The sequence below is a fragment of the Echiichthys vipera genome, assembly GCF_963691815.1.
Source record: "Echiichthys vipera genome assembly, chromosome: 18".
Lineage (NCBI taxonomy): Eukaryota > Metazoa > Chordata > Actinopteri > Perciformes > Trachinidae > Echiichthys > Echiichthys vipera.
Window position 1 is genome coordinate 1,908,261 of NC_139843.1, and position 16,577 is coordinate 1,924,837.

Below are 16,577 nucleotides of genomic sequence, written 5' to 3' on the forward strand. Positions count from 1 at the left end.
TTTTAGGTTATGAGAAGTGTAAACAAACATCATTTCGATTCTCTGCTTCCTCCACATCATTCTCCGCACAGCTGGACCGCATCGATCCGTCCGTCTGGTACAAAACAAAAGATAGCTTGAGGGCCTGCAGCTCATCTCATTGACAGTTGTTTGGGCTTTTGCGCTGTTACACGCATGCACACAAACACCGCAGCGTGATTACAGTCGTCTGGGGTTGTCTGAGTTGTCTTCCTCTGCACTGCGGGGTCGGTTTTGTTCGTTACAAACACCACAGCGCACACACACACACACACACAGAGGAGACGCAATACAGACAAACCCTGAGAATCGACTGGGAGGAGAGGAAGGAGAGAGACACGCAGCAGAACAGGGAGGAAAATAAACATTTCTACCTGTTTTTCATATTCTAAAAAAGGTATTATCAGTAAAAAAAATGTTTTTGCATCAACACAAAAGCTTTTTCAAACCGTGGGGATGCAGGAAATCGGCCGTTCCCATTCATATGCTGAGATGGTTATTTGGAGGATGAATGTGAAAGACCTGTTTGTGTGTGTGTGTGTGTGTGTGTGTGTGTCCGGGGTTTTTAAGCACAATTCCACTCAAAGAAATGTTTGAGCGACTGCAGCGACTCACTCATGCTGACAATAACATCGCTCTTCACAGATTTACAGGTGAGGAAAATGGGTTTCGTCTGCTCACATGATCCTCGGCACAGACACTCGTGGACTGTGTCGGCCGGTGTCCCTCATGTAATTACACTCTTGAAGTATATATTTGCTATCACTGCAAATGTTGTTGGTCATAGTGTCGTTGTTTTTCTAATATTCCCAACAGTCATGTTCTTTTCTGGCAGTTTATGAAGCTTTTAAAGCAACAACACTGCTTCACAGGAGGCTACTTAAAGATTCTCATCTATTTAATCGTCTTTTAAGTTCCTGTCTATCAAAGATGAGTCAAATCAATGGTGATTGATCATGTGACCCACTAATGAAAGCACGTGAGTTTTCACATCTGTGTGTCTGTGGAGACGTCCCCTCCTTAGATGTAAATAAGCCTCCATGTTAGTGGATGTTAGAGCGCACTCACACTGTCCTTCTGCACCGCGCCAAAACAGGTTTTTCAGCTAAAGCCTAGTTTGTTTGACCAGTGTGAGTGCACCCGCTCCTCACATAGCTGCGGCCAGCTGGCCGTCCACGGCCCGTTTGGGAGAGGTGGGCTTTAGTAAAGCACGTTTGCACGTGTACGAGCACGAGCGTGCGCACGTATACGAGCACGAGGTCTACGGCGGTTCTGAGGTCATTTCCTGTGCGCCTGTTGGGACGTAGAAAAAAGAAGGAGGGACCATGCGCGGACATTTCAAACAATGGCGGTGAAAGGTTCACGTTGGTGTGATGCGGAGGTGGAGTGTTTACTGCAGATTTGGTCGATGAAAAGATTCAAAAACAGTCGACAAGACGCACAAAAACTCCAAGGTCTACGGAAAGATCTGGAAACAAAGCCACGCATCGCCATGACGTCATCAATGCGTGTGACGTGTTACGGCGTGATGACGTATAGGCAGCAAGAAGCATTCTCCGAGGCCCAGGTAGTGTGAGTACAAACGGGCCTGGAGGGGGGGACAAGGACCCTAAAGCACGGGGCACGGGACGGACGCACAGTGGGAGGGCGCCCTTTGTGACGCTGCTGACAGAGGTCGGTCTGTCGGCTCTGATCGTCATCAACAGTTATGCTGCATTTACTTGTAATCGGAAATCAGGAACTTCCAACTTCTAAGTCAATCATGTGTGTGTCGGTTTAAGAGGGGAACATATAGGGGACGGACCGGAAGTAGAGAGGTGAATGAGTTTCAACAAAGTTTACAAAATTTAAAAGATTGTCAACTCACATAACGACTGTGAACGTGACAAGATGGAGGCTCTGAAAGAACAGGTTCACCTGCAGTTACTTCTTACCGCCACAGAGGCCGCTAGAAACACGATATCAACTTAAACCAGACTCGCCAGCTTCTGGTCAGACCAGCAGCAACAGCAGATATGGTGATGTAAGATTACAGGATTGTCGACAGTGATATCCTACATAATCTATTAAAGTCCCCGGGGACCTGCGTGCTGCAACCACACCACCTTTAACAGGCAGCAGCAGCAGCTCACCAAGCTTCAGAGCCGAGCAGGTGTCGGATCTGTGCAGACTCTGGACAACGAACCAGAACAAAAACACTGACACGATAAAAAAAAATACATCTTAAAAACTCAAAATTCTCACTCACAGGAAAAACTTTCAACACAAAAACCCAGAGCTACCTGGTGGAAAAGCCACGCCACTGACAGACACATCACGGAGGGGAGAAACAGATGTAAAGGAGAGGAGAACAGAGGAAGTGATGGTTCAGAGCAACCTTCACACACACGTACATATAAACAGCATCCGTTAGTGGTCCTTCAGTGCCAAAGAAATCTGGCATCAGGCAGAGAGGAGAAACTGAGCTGTTGCAATTGTGGCCAACCCAGTGCAACAGCAACACACCTGTCATGAACGGTGCGGGGAAAATACACTGGGAGACTGGACCCGAACGCAGACACGGACACGGGGTAAAAGTACAAACATATAGTTAATAAACACGATAGAAACTGGAACAATACAGGGGAAACAGAGACACTGAAGACGCGAGGGTCGAGGGAACAGGAACGAGGAAACAACGGACGATCAGGGAACAGGAACGAGGAAACGACGGACGGTCAGGGATCAGGACAGGGAAACAGGAACGGAAGTTTACCAAGGGAAAGATAACAACGGTCTGCCGCTGCATGCCTGTCAGCTCAGGGTCTCTCACGCCTACCCGTACCTGGACAAACAAACACAAAGGGGAGACACATGCAGGGAAAAACAGACAGAGGGAGACAAACTCACACAAGAGGGAGAGAGGAGGGACTGACTGAAGCGACTCTTGACACCACCGGTGAGGAGCAAAACACCTGAAAACACCCTGCAGTAACTTGTTCAGGGTTAACAGTTAGAAGAATTTGCCATGTTCCGTATCGCCAACTCTCTCTTGAGCACGTGTAGGTGTAAAAGTCCAGCTTCACAGAGCTGCTAGCATGGCTGCAGACTCTCCTGTTGTGTTCACACAGGGCGCGCTGCGAGCATCTTGCACAGCACGATTACACAAAGACACGAATAAGCCGTGTGTCCAGGGTGAAATGTGTCCGATCAGAAGGTTTCAGGCCACGCCCTCTCAAATGGCCGTTCACTCGCCGTGTTTCCATGAGAAAAAACGACCCCAGGGGGATTTAGGAGACTCTGAAAGTGACGTATCACTCTGAATGGGTTTGGATCTCCGGTGATCAGCTGATCAGTGACACAACGGGGTGTCGCTCTCTCTCAAAGTAAGAAATACAGAATAGTTTATTCCCAAAGCAGTTTCAGTCCAAAGCAACTGGACTTGGTTATTCGTCAGGAAGACGTTTCACCTCTGATCCAAGAGGCTTCAACAGTTCATGTACACATCTGACCAGGACCAGGACCAGGACCAGGACCAGGACCAGGCTGGGACTGGACCAACTAACTGGTGTGGAGATCCAGGTATTTAACCTCCCAGAGGCCGATGATGTCACTGGAACCCTTTGTGCTCCAAGTGCCAACGAGCGTCGTTAGAGTGACAGCGTCAGAGTCGTTGGTGGAAGTAGGTCTGGACTTCGTTAGTGCTGGTCCTGGTCCTGGTCCAGTTGTTGGTTTGGACTTCGTTAGTGCTGGATCAAAGACGTCATCACTTAGACGTTTGTGTGAAACGTCAGAATTAAAGTGGGAGTCGACCGCCAAAATCTAATCAGTTAACTTTTGTGTCCAATTAGAAATTTATGACATGTTTGAAGAAATTCATCGGGGGCGTTCCTGAGGTGTCACATCCATAAGACAACAACACGCCTGCAGCTACGACTTTCGCCGACATGGAGGCATAAAAAAAAGAAGTAAAACAGCAGAAAAAGCTGCCACTGAACATTAAAACACTTCCAACGGACATCTGAGCTGCGGCGGAGACGTGCCAGAGCTGCGTCCCGTGGACACTGGAGCCCTGACAGCCTAACATCAGCCCTCTCCCACTCGACTGTAAATAATAGCAGAACAAAGTCAGCACTGTATTTAAAAGGCTTGACTCTCAACTGGTGTGACATTTATTCACTTCCACTGAGAGGACTGTGGGTCAGTCAGACTCCGCTGTCCTCACACACCCTCTCTGCACGCTCGGGTGTGAGAGTCAAAGATGTCTCACTGCTCTGTGAACACGATGCCTCCAAAGTTAAGAAGTTACCACTTGTCCCCAGGAAATTCCTGTTTCCTTTATTATCTCTGTACTTTACTCAGAGCCTCCTCCCCCGTCCCGTCTCCCCCTCTCTCTCTCTCGGTCTCTCTCCACGTCCCCGTCCATCCAATCAAACGAAACCTGACCTTTAAAAAAAAAAAAAAGACGCTCTTGAACTGCTTGAAAGTGAATCCCCCCGTCGACGGCGAGCTTGTGTCTTTTAAGCTGCGACAGTTTTCCAAAGCTAGGATGACGGAGCCGTCCCTGAAGTGCACACCAGCAGCACAACAACAAACAGACAGAGAGGAAGAAACTTTGAAGGAGGGAGGAAGGGCACAGTTGAAGTCCCTCCGCTTCCAGGCCACCTCCCATTGGTCGGGCTTGTTTATGAGCCCGGCCAGTTACTTGGCGTTGTGCTGACTGGTTGCCCTGGTGACGAAGGATTAGACCCAGTGTGTGTGTGTTTGTGCGTCTTACTGAATTAATGCATATGCCTGTGACTGTGAGTACATGTTTGTGTATGAGTGTGTGCACTGAGTAGGTTACATTATGCAATGGTGTGTGTGCATGTGCGTGTGTGTGTGTGTGTGTGGTGATCTGTTTTGCATTTAGAGGATTAAAGATGGAGAAATGGGCCAATAGCAAAGCTCCATCCATCAAACACACATCGTTGGGTTCCTGTAAACCCTGAATACTGTAAATCAAACCTTTACCTTCTCCGTAAAGTGTCCTGAGGTAACTTTGGTTATGAATTGCTGCTGTAAATAAACCGATTGTGTCAACGCACGTTCGTTTTTCCTGCTGAGACTTCGTAACAAAGAGTTGAAGAAGTTGATCGATGAGAACCAAAGTACTTTTGCTTCGTCCTGGACGATCCTAACCCCCCGCCCACTCCTCACCCGCTCCTCACCCGTCTCCCTGCTGCTCTGCCTGATCAGGCCTGACAACAGCACTCACTATTCATTAGGAGAAGGTAGCGTGGAACCTGGACCACGGTCAGCCTCGGGCACAGGTGTGGATGGAAAGGACATGCAAAAGGAGCGAGCACGCACACACACACACACACACACACACACACACACACACACACACACACACACACACACACACACACACACACACACACACACACACACACACACACACACACACACACACACACACACACACACACACACACACACACACACACACACACACACACACACACACACACACACACACACACAGGAAGTCCTTGAATGCAGATCATTGAACAGTGAAGATAAAGTAATTCAGGAGGAACGTTTTAACGCATACTTTGATTTTCTAAGTGTAGAAAATGTCAATTTGGTTGTAGTTGAAAAGAAGAAGAATAATTCCTTTATTTGTCCCACAATGGGGAAATTCAATTTTCACTCTATTATTATTATTCATGTTACAGACACACACACACACACACACACACACACACACACACACACACACACACACACACACACACACACACACACACACACACACACACACACACAGGCCCGAAATACACACACATGCACAGACAGGAACTGTCAGACAGGGGGCTGCCAAGCAACTGGACTTGGTTCTTTGTCAGGAAGACGTTTCACCTCTCATCCAAGAGGCTTCATCAGTTCATGTACGCATCTGACCAGGACCAGGACCAGGACCAGGACCAGGACCAGGACCAGGACCAGGCTGGGACTGGTCCAACTAACTGGTGTGGAGATCCAGGTATTTAACCTCTCACAGGCCGATGATGTCACTGGAACCCTTTGTGCTCCAAGTGCCAACGGCCGTCTTTGGAGTGACAGTCGTTGGTGGAAGTAGGTCTGGACTTCATTAGTGCTGGTCCAGTCCCAGCCTGGTCCTGGTCCTGGTCCTGGTGTTGGTGGAAGTACGTCTGGACTTGGTTAGTGCTCTATTGAGTCTGAACCACAGCGGTTGAAGTCACAGGAGGACGTTTGTGAACAATTGTTCTTTGAGGTTGGATCGTTGGATGAAGGGATGAAAGGGCAGCATTGTAAACTGGAGAGAAGTGGAGTCTCAGACCTCTTCCTCTGGTTAGAGATGGTTTGCCTTGCCTTGCAAGTTTCCAGAATGAGTTTGATGTCACTGTGTTTTGCTCAGAGGCACTAGAGTCGAGTCCAAATGTGTCACTGGTTCTTGATCCCCAGCCCGACGTGTGTCAGACCTCTGGAACGTTTGTCTGTATCAGCTCGGTGTGGCCCAGAGTGTATTTGTGTGTGTTCCCACGGGGGACGTACAGCATCGTCTCAGGCTGCTACATCCATGTAAACAGATTAAACACACACACACACACACACACACACACACACACACACACACACACACACACACACACACACACACACACACACACACACACGCAGGTTGCTGCCAGTCAAACTAGATAGTGGGCTTTGCAGAGCAGAACAAATCCTGAAAATGAATTATTGATTATTACACTCACGCAGCCTCAGCCCTGCGTGTTTACTTCCTCTGTGGTTCACTAATCCTCCACCACACACTTGTGTATCAGTTTGTTTCTCACAGCTTTCACGCTGAGATGTTGTTACACTCATAAATAAACAAGGGAAACATGAGTCTCAACGGTAAAGCTTTTTGAGCGCAGTAAAGAAAGAGTGTTCGGCAGTTATCACCTTCAAAAGTTTCAAACTTTGACGGCTCTCCTTGACGACTGTAAACACGTCTTTTGAGTATTTACGCCGCATCGACGACGAACGGGAACGTTAAAATCCTGTTTCCTTTCGTCCGCAGCTCCACCATCAGAACAAACACCTGTGCACAAATTCATTCATTCATCTTCGGCCTCTTGTCCCTGTCGGGGTCGTGGGGGGCTGGAGTCGATCCCAGCTGACATCAAGTGACCAATGAGTCACCAATGAACCGAACACCTGCACGTCTTTGGACTGTGGGAGGAAACCGGAGAACCCGGAGAAAACTCACGCAGACACGGGGACAACATGCAAACTCCACACAGAAGGGCCCCAGCAGGGATTCAAACCTGGAACCTTCTCGCTGTGAGGCGACAGTGCTAACCACTACACCACCGTGCAGCCCCTGGTGCACAAATGATTCCTCTAATTACTGAGCAGTGAACTCAATCTCAACTTCCTTCAGCTCAGTTCAGATCGGCCAAATCACACGTCGTGTCCTCCAAAGTTGCAACAAGCTGTAAATCTTGACTGTGTAATAGAGACGGACGCAGCCACCGCGACCGTCAGTCGTTGGTTTGGGGACGACCGTCTTGAGTTTGGCATTTCAGCCGTCACCGCTGTCACGACCGGTTCAGCCGTCACACACAAACAGAGAGGACCCAATGCAGACACGCAATAAAAGTACAGACAAATATTTAATTACAACTACAAACAAAACGCAAAACACTACAAACAGGAAATACAAACTACGAGACGGGCGAGGAAACAGGAACGAGGAGACGACGGAGGAAACAGGAGCACGGGAAACTACTATTTCCCGTGTTCCCGTGTTCCCTAAGGGTGCCCTCCCACTGTGCCTCCGTCCCGTGCCCCGTGCTTTAGGGTCCTTGTCCCCCCCTCCAGGCCCGTTTGTACTCACACTACCTGGGCCTCGGAGAATGCTTCTTGCTGCCTATACGTCATAACGCCGTAACACGTCACACGCATTGATGACGTCATGGCGATGCGTGGCTTTGTTTCCAGATCTTTCCGTAGACCTCTGAGTTTTTGTGCGTCTTGTCGACTGTTTTTGAATCTTTTCATCGACCAAATCTGCAGTAAACACTCCACCTCCGCATCACACCAACGTGAACCTTTCACCGCCATTGTTTGAAATGTCCGCGCATGGTCCCTCCTTCTTTTTTCTACGTCCCAACAGGCGCACAGGAAATGACCTCAGAACCGCCGTTGGCCTCGTGCTCGTACACGTGCGCACGCTCGTGCACGTACATGTGCAAACGTGCTTTACTAAAGCCCACCTCTCCCAAACGGGCCGTGGACGGCCAGCTGTCCGCAGTTATGCGTGGAGCGGTTGCACTCACACTGGTCAAACGCACTAGGCTTCAGCTAAAAAAACGGTTTTGGCGCGGTGTGGAAGGACAGTGTGAGTGCGCCCTTAGAGTAAACTTAACGATGGGAAGTGTGAAACCACAACGAGAAAGGAAATGCCAATCCGGGGGGAATAGTTTTACCAATGAAGGAATACAACGGTCCAGCGCTGCACGCCTGTCAGCTCAGGGTTTAAGTAGTTAACCAGGTGATCAGCTTTGCTCGCTCTCTTCTCTCGGCTGCAGTGAGAGTCCTGTGTCTCTTGTCTTGTGTCTGGTTTTAAACCTAATGAGCGTTTTTGGACGAAGTATTCCGTTGTAATCGACTCCATGATGATTACGGATGTTTTTGCCGTGTTTGCGTTTATTCCTCATGACTCAGCGACGAGTGTTGAAACGACGGCTCCAGAAACGTCTCATGAATCACAGATAACGTCAAAATACAACAAAGTGTGTGACACAGAAAACACTAATGTGCTGCTCCGTCACAGCCGCTGTGTTTGCAGCTTAAGCTAAAAAGGAACCAAACATCTTCAACAGTCACTTTAGATAAAGAAGACTGTGTGTGTGTGTGTGTGTGTGTGTGTGTGTGTGTGTGTGTGTGTGTGTGTGTGTGTGTGTGTGTGTGTGTGTGTGTGTGTGTGTGTGTGTGTGTGTGTGTGTGTGTGTGTGTGTGTGTGTGTGTGTGTGTGTGTGTGTGTGTGTGTGTGTGTGATGCCCACAGCTCGTTAAAACACACTCTGGACTCTGAGCGCACACATTAATGACACTCACAGGGGAATGAACACAAATACAAGCTCTTGACTTCCTGCAGTCAGAGCGAAGTTTATTATCATTTCAATATTGTTATAGTTGAGCCTTTGTGTCTCAGGGCGCACTCCCACTGTGCCTCCGTACCGTGCCCAGTCTGGTTCCTTTGACCAGTGTGAGTGCAACCGTACCGCGTCTAGGAGCGGCACGCTTGCCGTCCACGGCCCGTTTGGGAGAGGTGGGCTTTAGTAAAGCACGTTTGCACGTGTACGAGCACGAGCGTGCGCACGTGTACGAGCACGAGGCCTACGGCGGCTCTGAGGTCATTTCCTGTGCGCCTGTTGGGACGTAGAAAAAAGAAGGAGGGACCATGCGCGGACATTTCAAACAATGGCGGTGAAAGGTTCACGTTGGTGTGATGCGGAGGTGGAGTGTTTACTGCAGATTTGGTCGATGAAAAGATTCAAAAACAGTCGACAAGACGCACAAAAACACTGAGGTCTACGGAAAGATCTGGAAACAAAGCCACGCATCGCCATGACGTCATCAATGCGTGTGACGTGTTACGGCGTGATGACGTATAGGCAGCAAGAAGCATTCTCCGAGGCCCAGGTAGTGTGATTACAAACGGGCCTGGAGGGGGGGACAAGGACCCTAAAGCACGGGGCGCGGGACGGAGGCACAGTGGGAGGGCGCCCTTAAACATGTTCTCACCTTCTGGTTAAACTTTCATATTTGTTTGATTCCGAAATTATCTGTTTTTTGGCAGATTTTTCTTCTGTCTGTCCATCGTGACACACACACACACACACGCACACACTTGTAAAACATCATTTTGTGAAGCTTCTTTCTCTTGATGAGAAAAATAATTTGTTTTTGACAATTTATTCAACAATCAACTCTATTAAAAGAGAACCCCTGCTGTGTGTGTGTGTGTGTGTGTGTGTGTGTGTGTGTGTGTGTCTGTGTCTGTGTGTGCATGAAACAACAACAACAACAGAACTCTAAGAGCTGCAGACAGAGAAACGACTGTAGATGCAGATAAATATTATTATTATTCCTTTTCTTTTGTGATGTTAAATTAGAAAAGAGGCTGAAAGTATTATTTCACAGAACATCAGTGATGATTTAAACATTAAGCGCCGCATTCACAACGACCCCTGTGTGTCTCCACCCCCCGTTGGGTGTCGGGCGGGTCGTGTCGGGTTCAGGCGGGCTGTCGGTCGTGAAACCCAAGAGATGAGCTGCAGCAGCAGGTGACAACTCTGAGTGTCTGTTATCTTTTACACCAACAAGGCATTTATTATAATCATTCATTCATTCATTCATCTTCAGCCTCTTGTCCCTGTCGGGGTCATGGGGGGCTGGAGCCGATCCCAGCTGACATCGTGCGTGAGGCGGGGTCCACCCTGGACAGGACGCCAGTCTATCACAGGACACATAGAGACGAACAGAGACAGACAACCATTCACACCTACGGGTGATTTAGAGTCATCAATGAACCGAACACCTGCACGTCTTTGGACTGTGGGAGGAAACCGGAGAACCCGGAGAAAACCCACGCAGACACGGGGACAACATGCACACTCCACACAGAAGGACCCCAGCCGGGATTCAAACCAGGAATTAAATTAAATTAGACACAAAGTAGCTGAACTTAAAGTGTAATTCCGGCGTAAAATCCTCCCAGGGTCTTTTTCGACACTTACACTCATCAAATAAGCCATGGAGGTGTTTTTTTCTTTTTGTGTAACAACTGTTAACGGAGAAATCCAGGAGAGTCGCTAACAGCCAGACGTGGCTAACAGTGATTAGCTGGGGGCAGCACGGTGAAGGCATTCAAAGGTCTTTTTTAACCACTAATGCTGCTGAAAATACCAGCAAACCTCTGCAGCAGCATGAGAAGAGTCCCTACACACACAACAAAGCACCAATGGGCTCCTTCCACTGTAATGGACTTTACTATGAGAGGAGCTGGTACAGGGGCCAGTAGGTAAGTCTTTAAAACACTCTTTAATAAACTCTGGCTTCACTAACAACGCTGTTGCTGCTTTGTTGTGTGTGTAGGGACTCTTCTCATGCTGCTGCAGAGGTTTGCTGTTAATTTCAGCAGCATTAGTGGTTAAAAAAGACCTTTGAATGCCTTCAACGTGCTGCCCCGAGCTAATCACTGTTAGCCACGTCCGACTGTTAGCGACTCTATAGGGTTTCTACGTTAATAGTTGATACACAAAAAAACTGTCTCCATGGATTATTTGATGAGTGTAAGAGTTGAAATAGACCATGGGGTGATTTTACTTTAAATTAACTTAATTAAAGGTCATTGTCTGCTTCTGTGCTTTGGTTTTATCTGTGTTTGGTAACAAACCGGACGAACTAAGGCTGCAACAACAAATCCAGACCCAGAAACAGCCACTCTCCCGTGCTCCATCCTCCCAAAGTAATCTTCCCCTTCGCTCCAAACTCATCCGCAGCGGCTCCCTGACCCGCGGAGGAACGAGAGACTCCGACACAATCAAGTGCAAACAAACAGACTGGAGAAGTGTTTGATTCCTGCAGCTCGGCCGTTACGACGTGCGGCTGAGTACACAGGTTTATCAGCTGCCCACTTACACTTCTGCACTTCCATTCGTCTCAAACCGTTTCATCGACTTTATTGTTTTTCTGTCTCTGCGTGAGTAGACGTGTTTTATCATCATGATTACGCCGGTGCTTCCTGTCGGAGCGGCGGACTGAGTCTGGATCTGCAGCACGGTTTAGAAGAAGCAAAGCGCCTGCAGACATTTTTGTCTACCGTGATAATTACATTCATCAATGAGAGTTAAGTTAAATCCCCTCCGCAGACTCCACCTGCTGACATTAGCACAAATAACCCACATACCCAAATATTTACTGGAGCAGCTTCCCGTAGACATGCTGAATGTGACGGGGTGTGTGTGTGTGTGTGTGTGTGTGTGTGTGTGTGCTGCGGTGAAGTCAGATGTGACAAACACTCGTAGAAAGTGAAGTTGAGGCAGAGCCCGTGTTGTTCGGCAGTCGGGGAAGGTCTCTAATTGGCCGAGCAGAACATCGCCGGCTCATCAATACTACAGAACGGACGAGACAAAGGCAGAATACAAAACACACGGTCACCGGCTCCGTCTCTCTCTCACACACACACACACACACACACACACACACACACACACACACACACACACACACACACACACACACACAGAGTACTTCCACACCCGTAAGGACCCTCAGTGAGTGCCAACACATGTGGAAGGATACATTGGTGGTATTTGTTGTTGGTGCTGCTGTCACAAAGACACCCACAGAGAAAGTGTTCGTCACCAACGACTCAGGACACTCTGCTGCTTTTGTTACCAACAAACTGAACAACAGAGACGCTGAGAACATTATTAGGACGAGTGGATCGATGCGCTCAGGCTGGCTCTGCCTCCCTGGATCCATCTTGTTCTTACCTTTAGCAGCCTGGCGACTGTCCAAGGCAAGAAACAAGCGTTAGAGTCCCCGTTTGAACCAGAAACCCTGATCAGCGCTCGGATAAAGACGGAGCAGAAGACTCAGCATCGATGAGTGGGGAGGTTTTATGACTCGCTGGTGTAGTGTAGTAGAAAGAACGGGTATTGCCCGTAAGGTTCGGGTTTGGCTGTTCGTCTGCATTCACTCAACATGTTCTCATGAACTCGCTGTGCACGCGCAAGTTACGCACAGAAACTTCTCTCGTCTTCAGCCTCTTATCCGGGGTCGGGTTACGGGGGCGGCAGCTCCAGCAGGGGACCCCAAACTTCCCTTTCCCGGGCCACATTAACCAGCTCTAACTGGGGGATCCTGAGGCGTTCCCAGGCCAGTGTGGAGATCTGATCTCTCCGCCTGGTCCTGGGTCTTCCCCGAGGCCTCCTCCCAGCTGGAATTCCTACGGAGAAAAAAGCTGATGGACAGGAAGTGCAACAGCGCACAAAGAACAACATTGCGTGACTGATTTTATCCAACAAAAGGTGACGGTGAGGGTTCAGCACGAAAACCCATAACGGGTCCACCATGGAGAATCACAACCCGGAAGTTCAGCAATGCACAAAAAAACAACGATTTTACCAACAAAAGGTGACAGTTATCCGTCTGTTCAGTCTGACCTATCACCCTTTCAAAATAAGATTTCCGGGTCCAAACGCTACGTTGAAGCAAAACAGAAACAACATCTGAACATGTGAACAGTTATGATCATCTCTTTGGTCAGTTTGACTCTTTTTCATCCAGAAGAAAGATGTTTAAAGGACAATTATGTTGTTGTTTAAAACTTAGATCTGTTCAAACAACGGGGAACACGAGGCTCGGACCAGGAAATCATATTTTGAAAGGGTGTTACGTCACGACTTAACAGTCGAATGGTTCGGCATGAAAAACAGTTAAGATCAGAAAAGAGGCCCTGGATCGATGACTGCGGACAGGGATTGATCCCCGCTGCCCTGACTCAAAGCGTTTTACGTGCCAGCCATCCTCCCCAACCTGTGTCCCTACTCGGCGCCTCCCCATCCTATACTACGTCACATGCGTTCACTGTGGGGGATACGCACAATAAATACGTAGAATACACACGAACATCTGTGTGTTACTGTTCGTTGTTATATGTGCGAAACATGCCTGATTCACTGTACCTGGTGATAGCTTCTGTTGATAGTTTGTCGAGTTAGTTAAGATGTCGACTTGCCTCAAAGAGCCTTTTTTTTTTTTACTTACAGGGAACCGGTTCCGTAAGGAATAGTTTGGGCCTTGGTGCCGTCCAGAGAACCCGCCCCATGTTTGCACCACGCAGAACCACTGAACCACTGAACCGTCAAAGACGTGTCACCGACTGAGGCCGTCGCAGAATTCACAACAGAAGTAAACGCGGAATTTTACGCCTCTGCAAACGTTTGAGTGACACACCCGGTGATGTCGTCACGGTTGCACCAGTTCGCACTGGGGGAAAAAAAACAACGGCGATTTTCCGGTTCTGAAACATCGTGTTTTCTCCAAACGGTGAAAAATCTGGTGCACAAACTTACATGAGTGAAATGCTCTCGTAAGCTGGTAGTGTTATATGTAAGACTTTTATTTTGAAAGGTAAGAGAGACTACGAGACACTGCGAGTCATCATTTTCTATTCTATTCTATTTCTATAGTCATGACACGGTGCAACACACCTTTACTCCATAATGATGAAGTTAAAACAGAACCAGAGCCTGAAACACGATCCTGCAAACACCTCAGTGTCACAGCGACACCACATGCTGAGTGTGTGTGTGTGTGTGTGTGTGTGTGTGCGTGTGTGTGTGTGCCTGCGTGCGTGCGTGCATGCGCGCGTGTGTGTGTTTGCCAATCTTACAAAAAGAAACAGCCAATTTGACAGTGCACCTTTGGTATGAGATGAGAGAGCGAGAGGGCGTGTGTGTGTGTGTGTGTGTGTGTGTGTGTGTGTGTGTGTGTGTGTGTGTGTGTGTGTGTGTGTGTGTGTGTGTGTGTGTGTGTGTGTGTGTGTGTGTGTTGTGAATACCTGAGTGAAGCAGGAGGCAGCAGCTGAAAAATAAATGTCTTTATTGAATGTTGGAGAAATAAAAAAGGGAGTGTTGCAGAAAGAAAGACAGAGACGTGAGACGAGGATCTGCTCGCCATTAAAAAATTAATTTCAAGGCAGCAGGCCGCGCCTCGAGCAAGCTCGGCTTTCAATGATTCATTTATGTTTACACCAGGGGGAGTGTGTGCCTGTGTGTGTGTGTGTGTGTGTGATCTGTGATTTAGCCCTAAAATAAAAAGACTTAGTTCATACGTTTCAGTTTTATTCGCCTGGACAAAAGAAACTTCTGTGACATTTATACTTTTAAACCAACGATCGTATCGCGTCCCTGCAGAGTTTGCACTATGGACCTTTTCAATGGTAGGCCGTTGCTAGGCAACAGCCTGGCTTCAACTTTCAGCCAGTTTTTAATTCCCATAAAATGCAACAAGAAAAATATGAAAGAAGGAAATCACTCATCAGACTTTACACCAAACATGATTTTCAACATCTCTCCATCAGAGTTTGTTTGTTTATTTGTTTTTCTAGTTTCTACTATAAGGCGCACCTTCAATGAACGTCTTATTTTGAAACTCTCTTCATATATAAGGTGCACCTTCAATGAACGTCTTATTTTGAAACTCTCTTCATATATAAGGCGCACCTTCAGTGAACGTCTTATTTTGAAACTCTCTTCATATATAAGGCGCACCTTCAGTGAACGTCTTATTTTGAAACTCTCTTCATATATAAGGCGCGCCTTCAATGAACGTCTTATTTTGAAACTCTCTTCATATATAAGGCGCACCTTCAGTGAACGTCTTATTTTGAAACTCTCTTCATATATAAGGCGCACCTTCAATGAACGTCTTATTTTGAAACTCTCTTCATATATAAGGCGCACCTTCAATGAACGTCTTATTTTGAAACTCTCTTCATATATAAGGCGCACCTTCAATGAACGTCTTATTTTGAAACTCTCTTCATATATAAGGTGCACCTTCAATGAACGTCTTATTTTGAAACTCTCTTCATATATAAGGCGCACCTTCAGTGAACGTCTTATTTTGAAACTCTCTTCATATATAAGGCGCACCTTCAATGAACGTCTTATTTTGAAACTCTCTTCATATATAAGGCGCACCTTCAGTGAACGTCTTATTTTGAAACTCTCTTCATATATAAGGCGCACCTTCAATGAACGTCTTATTTTGAAACTCTCTTCATATATAAGGCGCACCTTCAATGAACGTCTTATTTTGAAACTCTCTTCATATATAAGGCGCACCGCATTATAAGGTGCATAGAACAGACGCTACAGTGGAGGCTGGGGTTACGTTCTGCATCCATTAGATGGAGCTGCTCTAAAGGGAACGTCAACACAACAGTCAGGGGAGGTCGTCTTGTTGCTTCCTCCACTTCGGCACCATTGATTGGTTCATGTTCAACTCTCTGGCTGCTGCTCTGTTCCCGTGTTCTGCTGCGTGACTAATGGCCTTGAGTGTAAACTCTGCGTCGTAAGCGTGTCTCTTAACAGGAGCCATTTTGGGCTCTTTACACAAACACACACATGGAAATGAAACGGCACGCTTCACGCAGTCGTATATCTCAACATGCACCGCGCGTTACTTCTTCTACGGGGGAAAATAGAGTCGGCGACTGCTCACCGTAGTTGAGACCTGTTGTGGCTCAATATTGGTCCATATATGAGGAGCACCGGGTTATAAGGAGCACGGTCGGCTTTAGAGACATGTGAAGGTTTTCAGGTGCAACTTATAGTGCGGAGAATACGGTAACTTGATTGATATGTAGGTTTATAATAATAGGGGCAACTGTGGCTCAGTTGGTAGAGTGAGTCGGCCAATGTCCGAAGGGTCGGCGGTCGATCCCCGCCCTGCCCTACTTGTGTCATGGTCGTTGTGTCCTTGGGCGAGACACTTCAC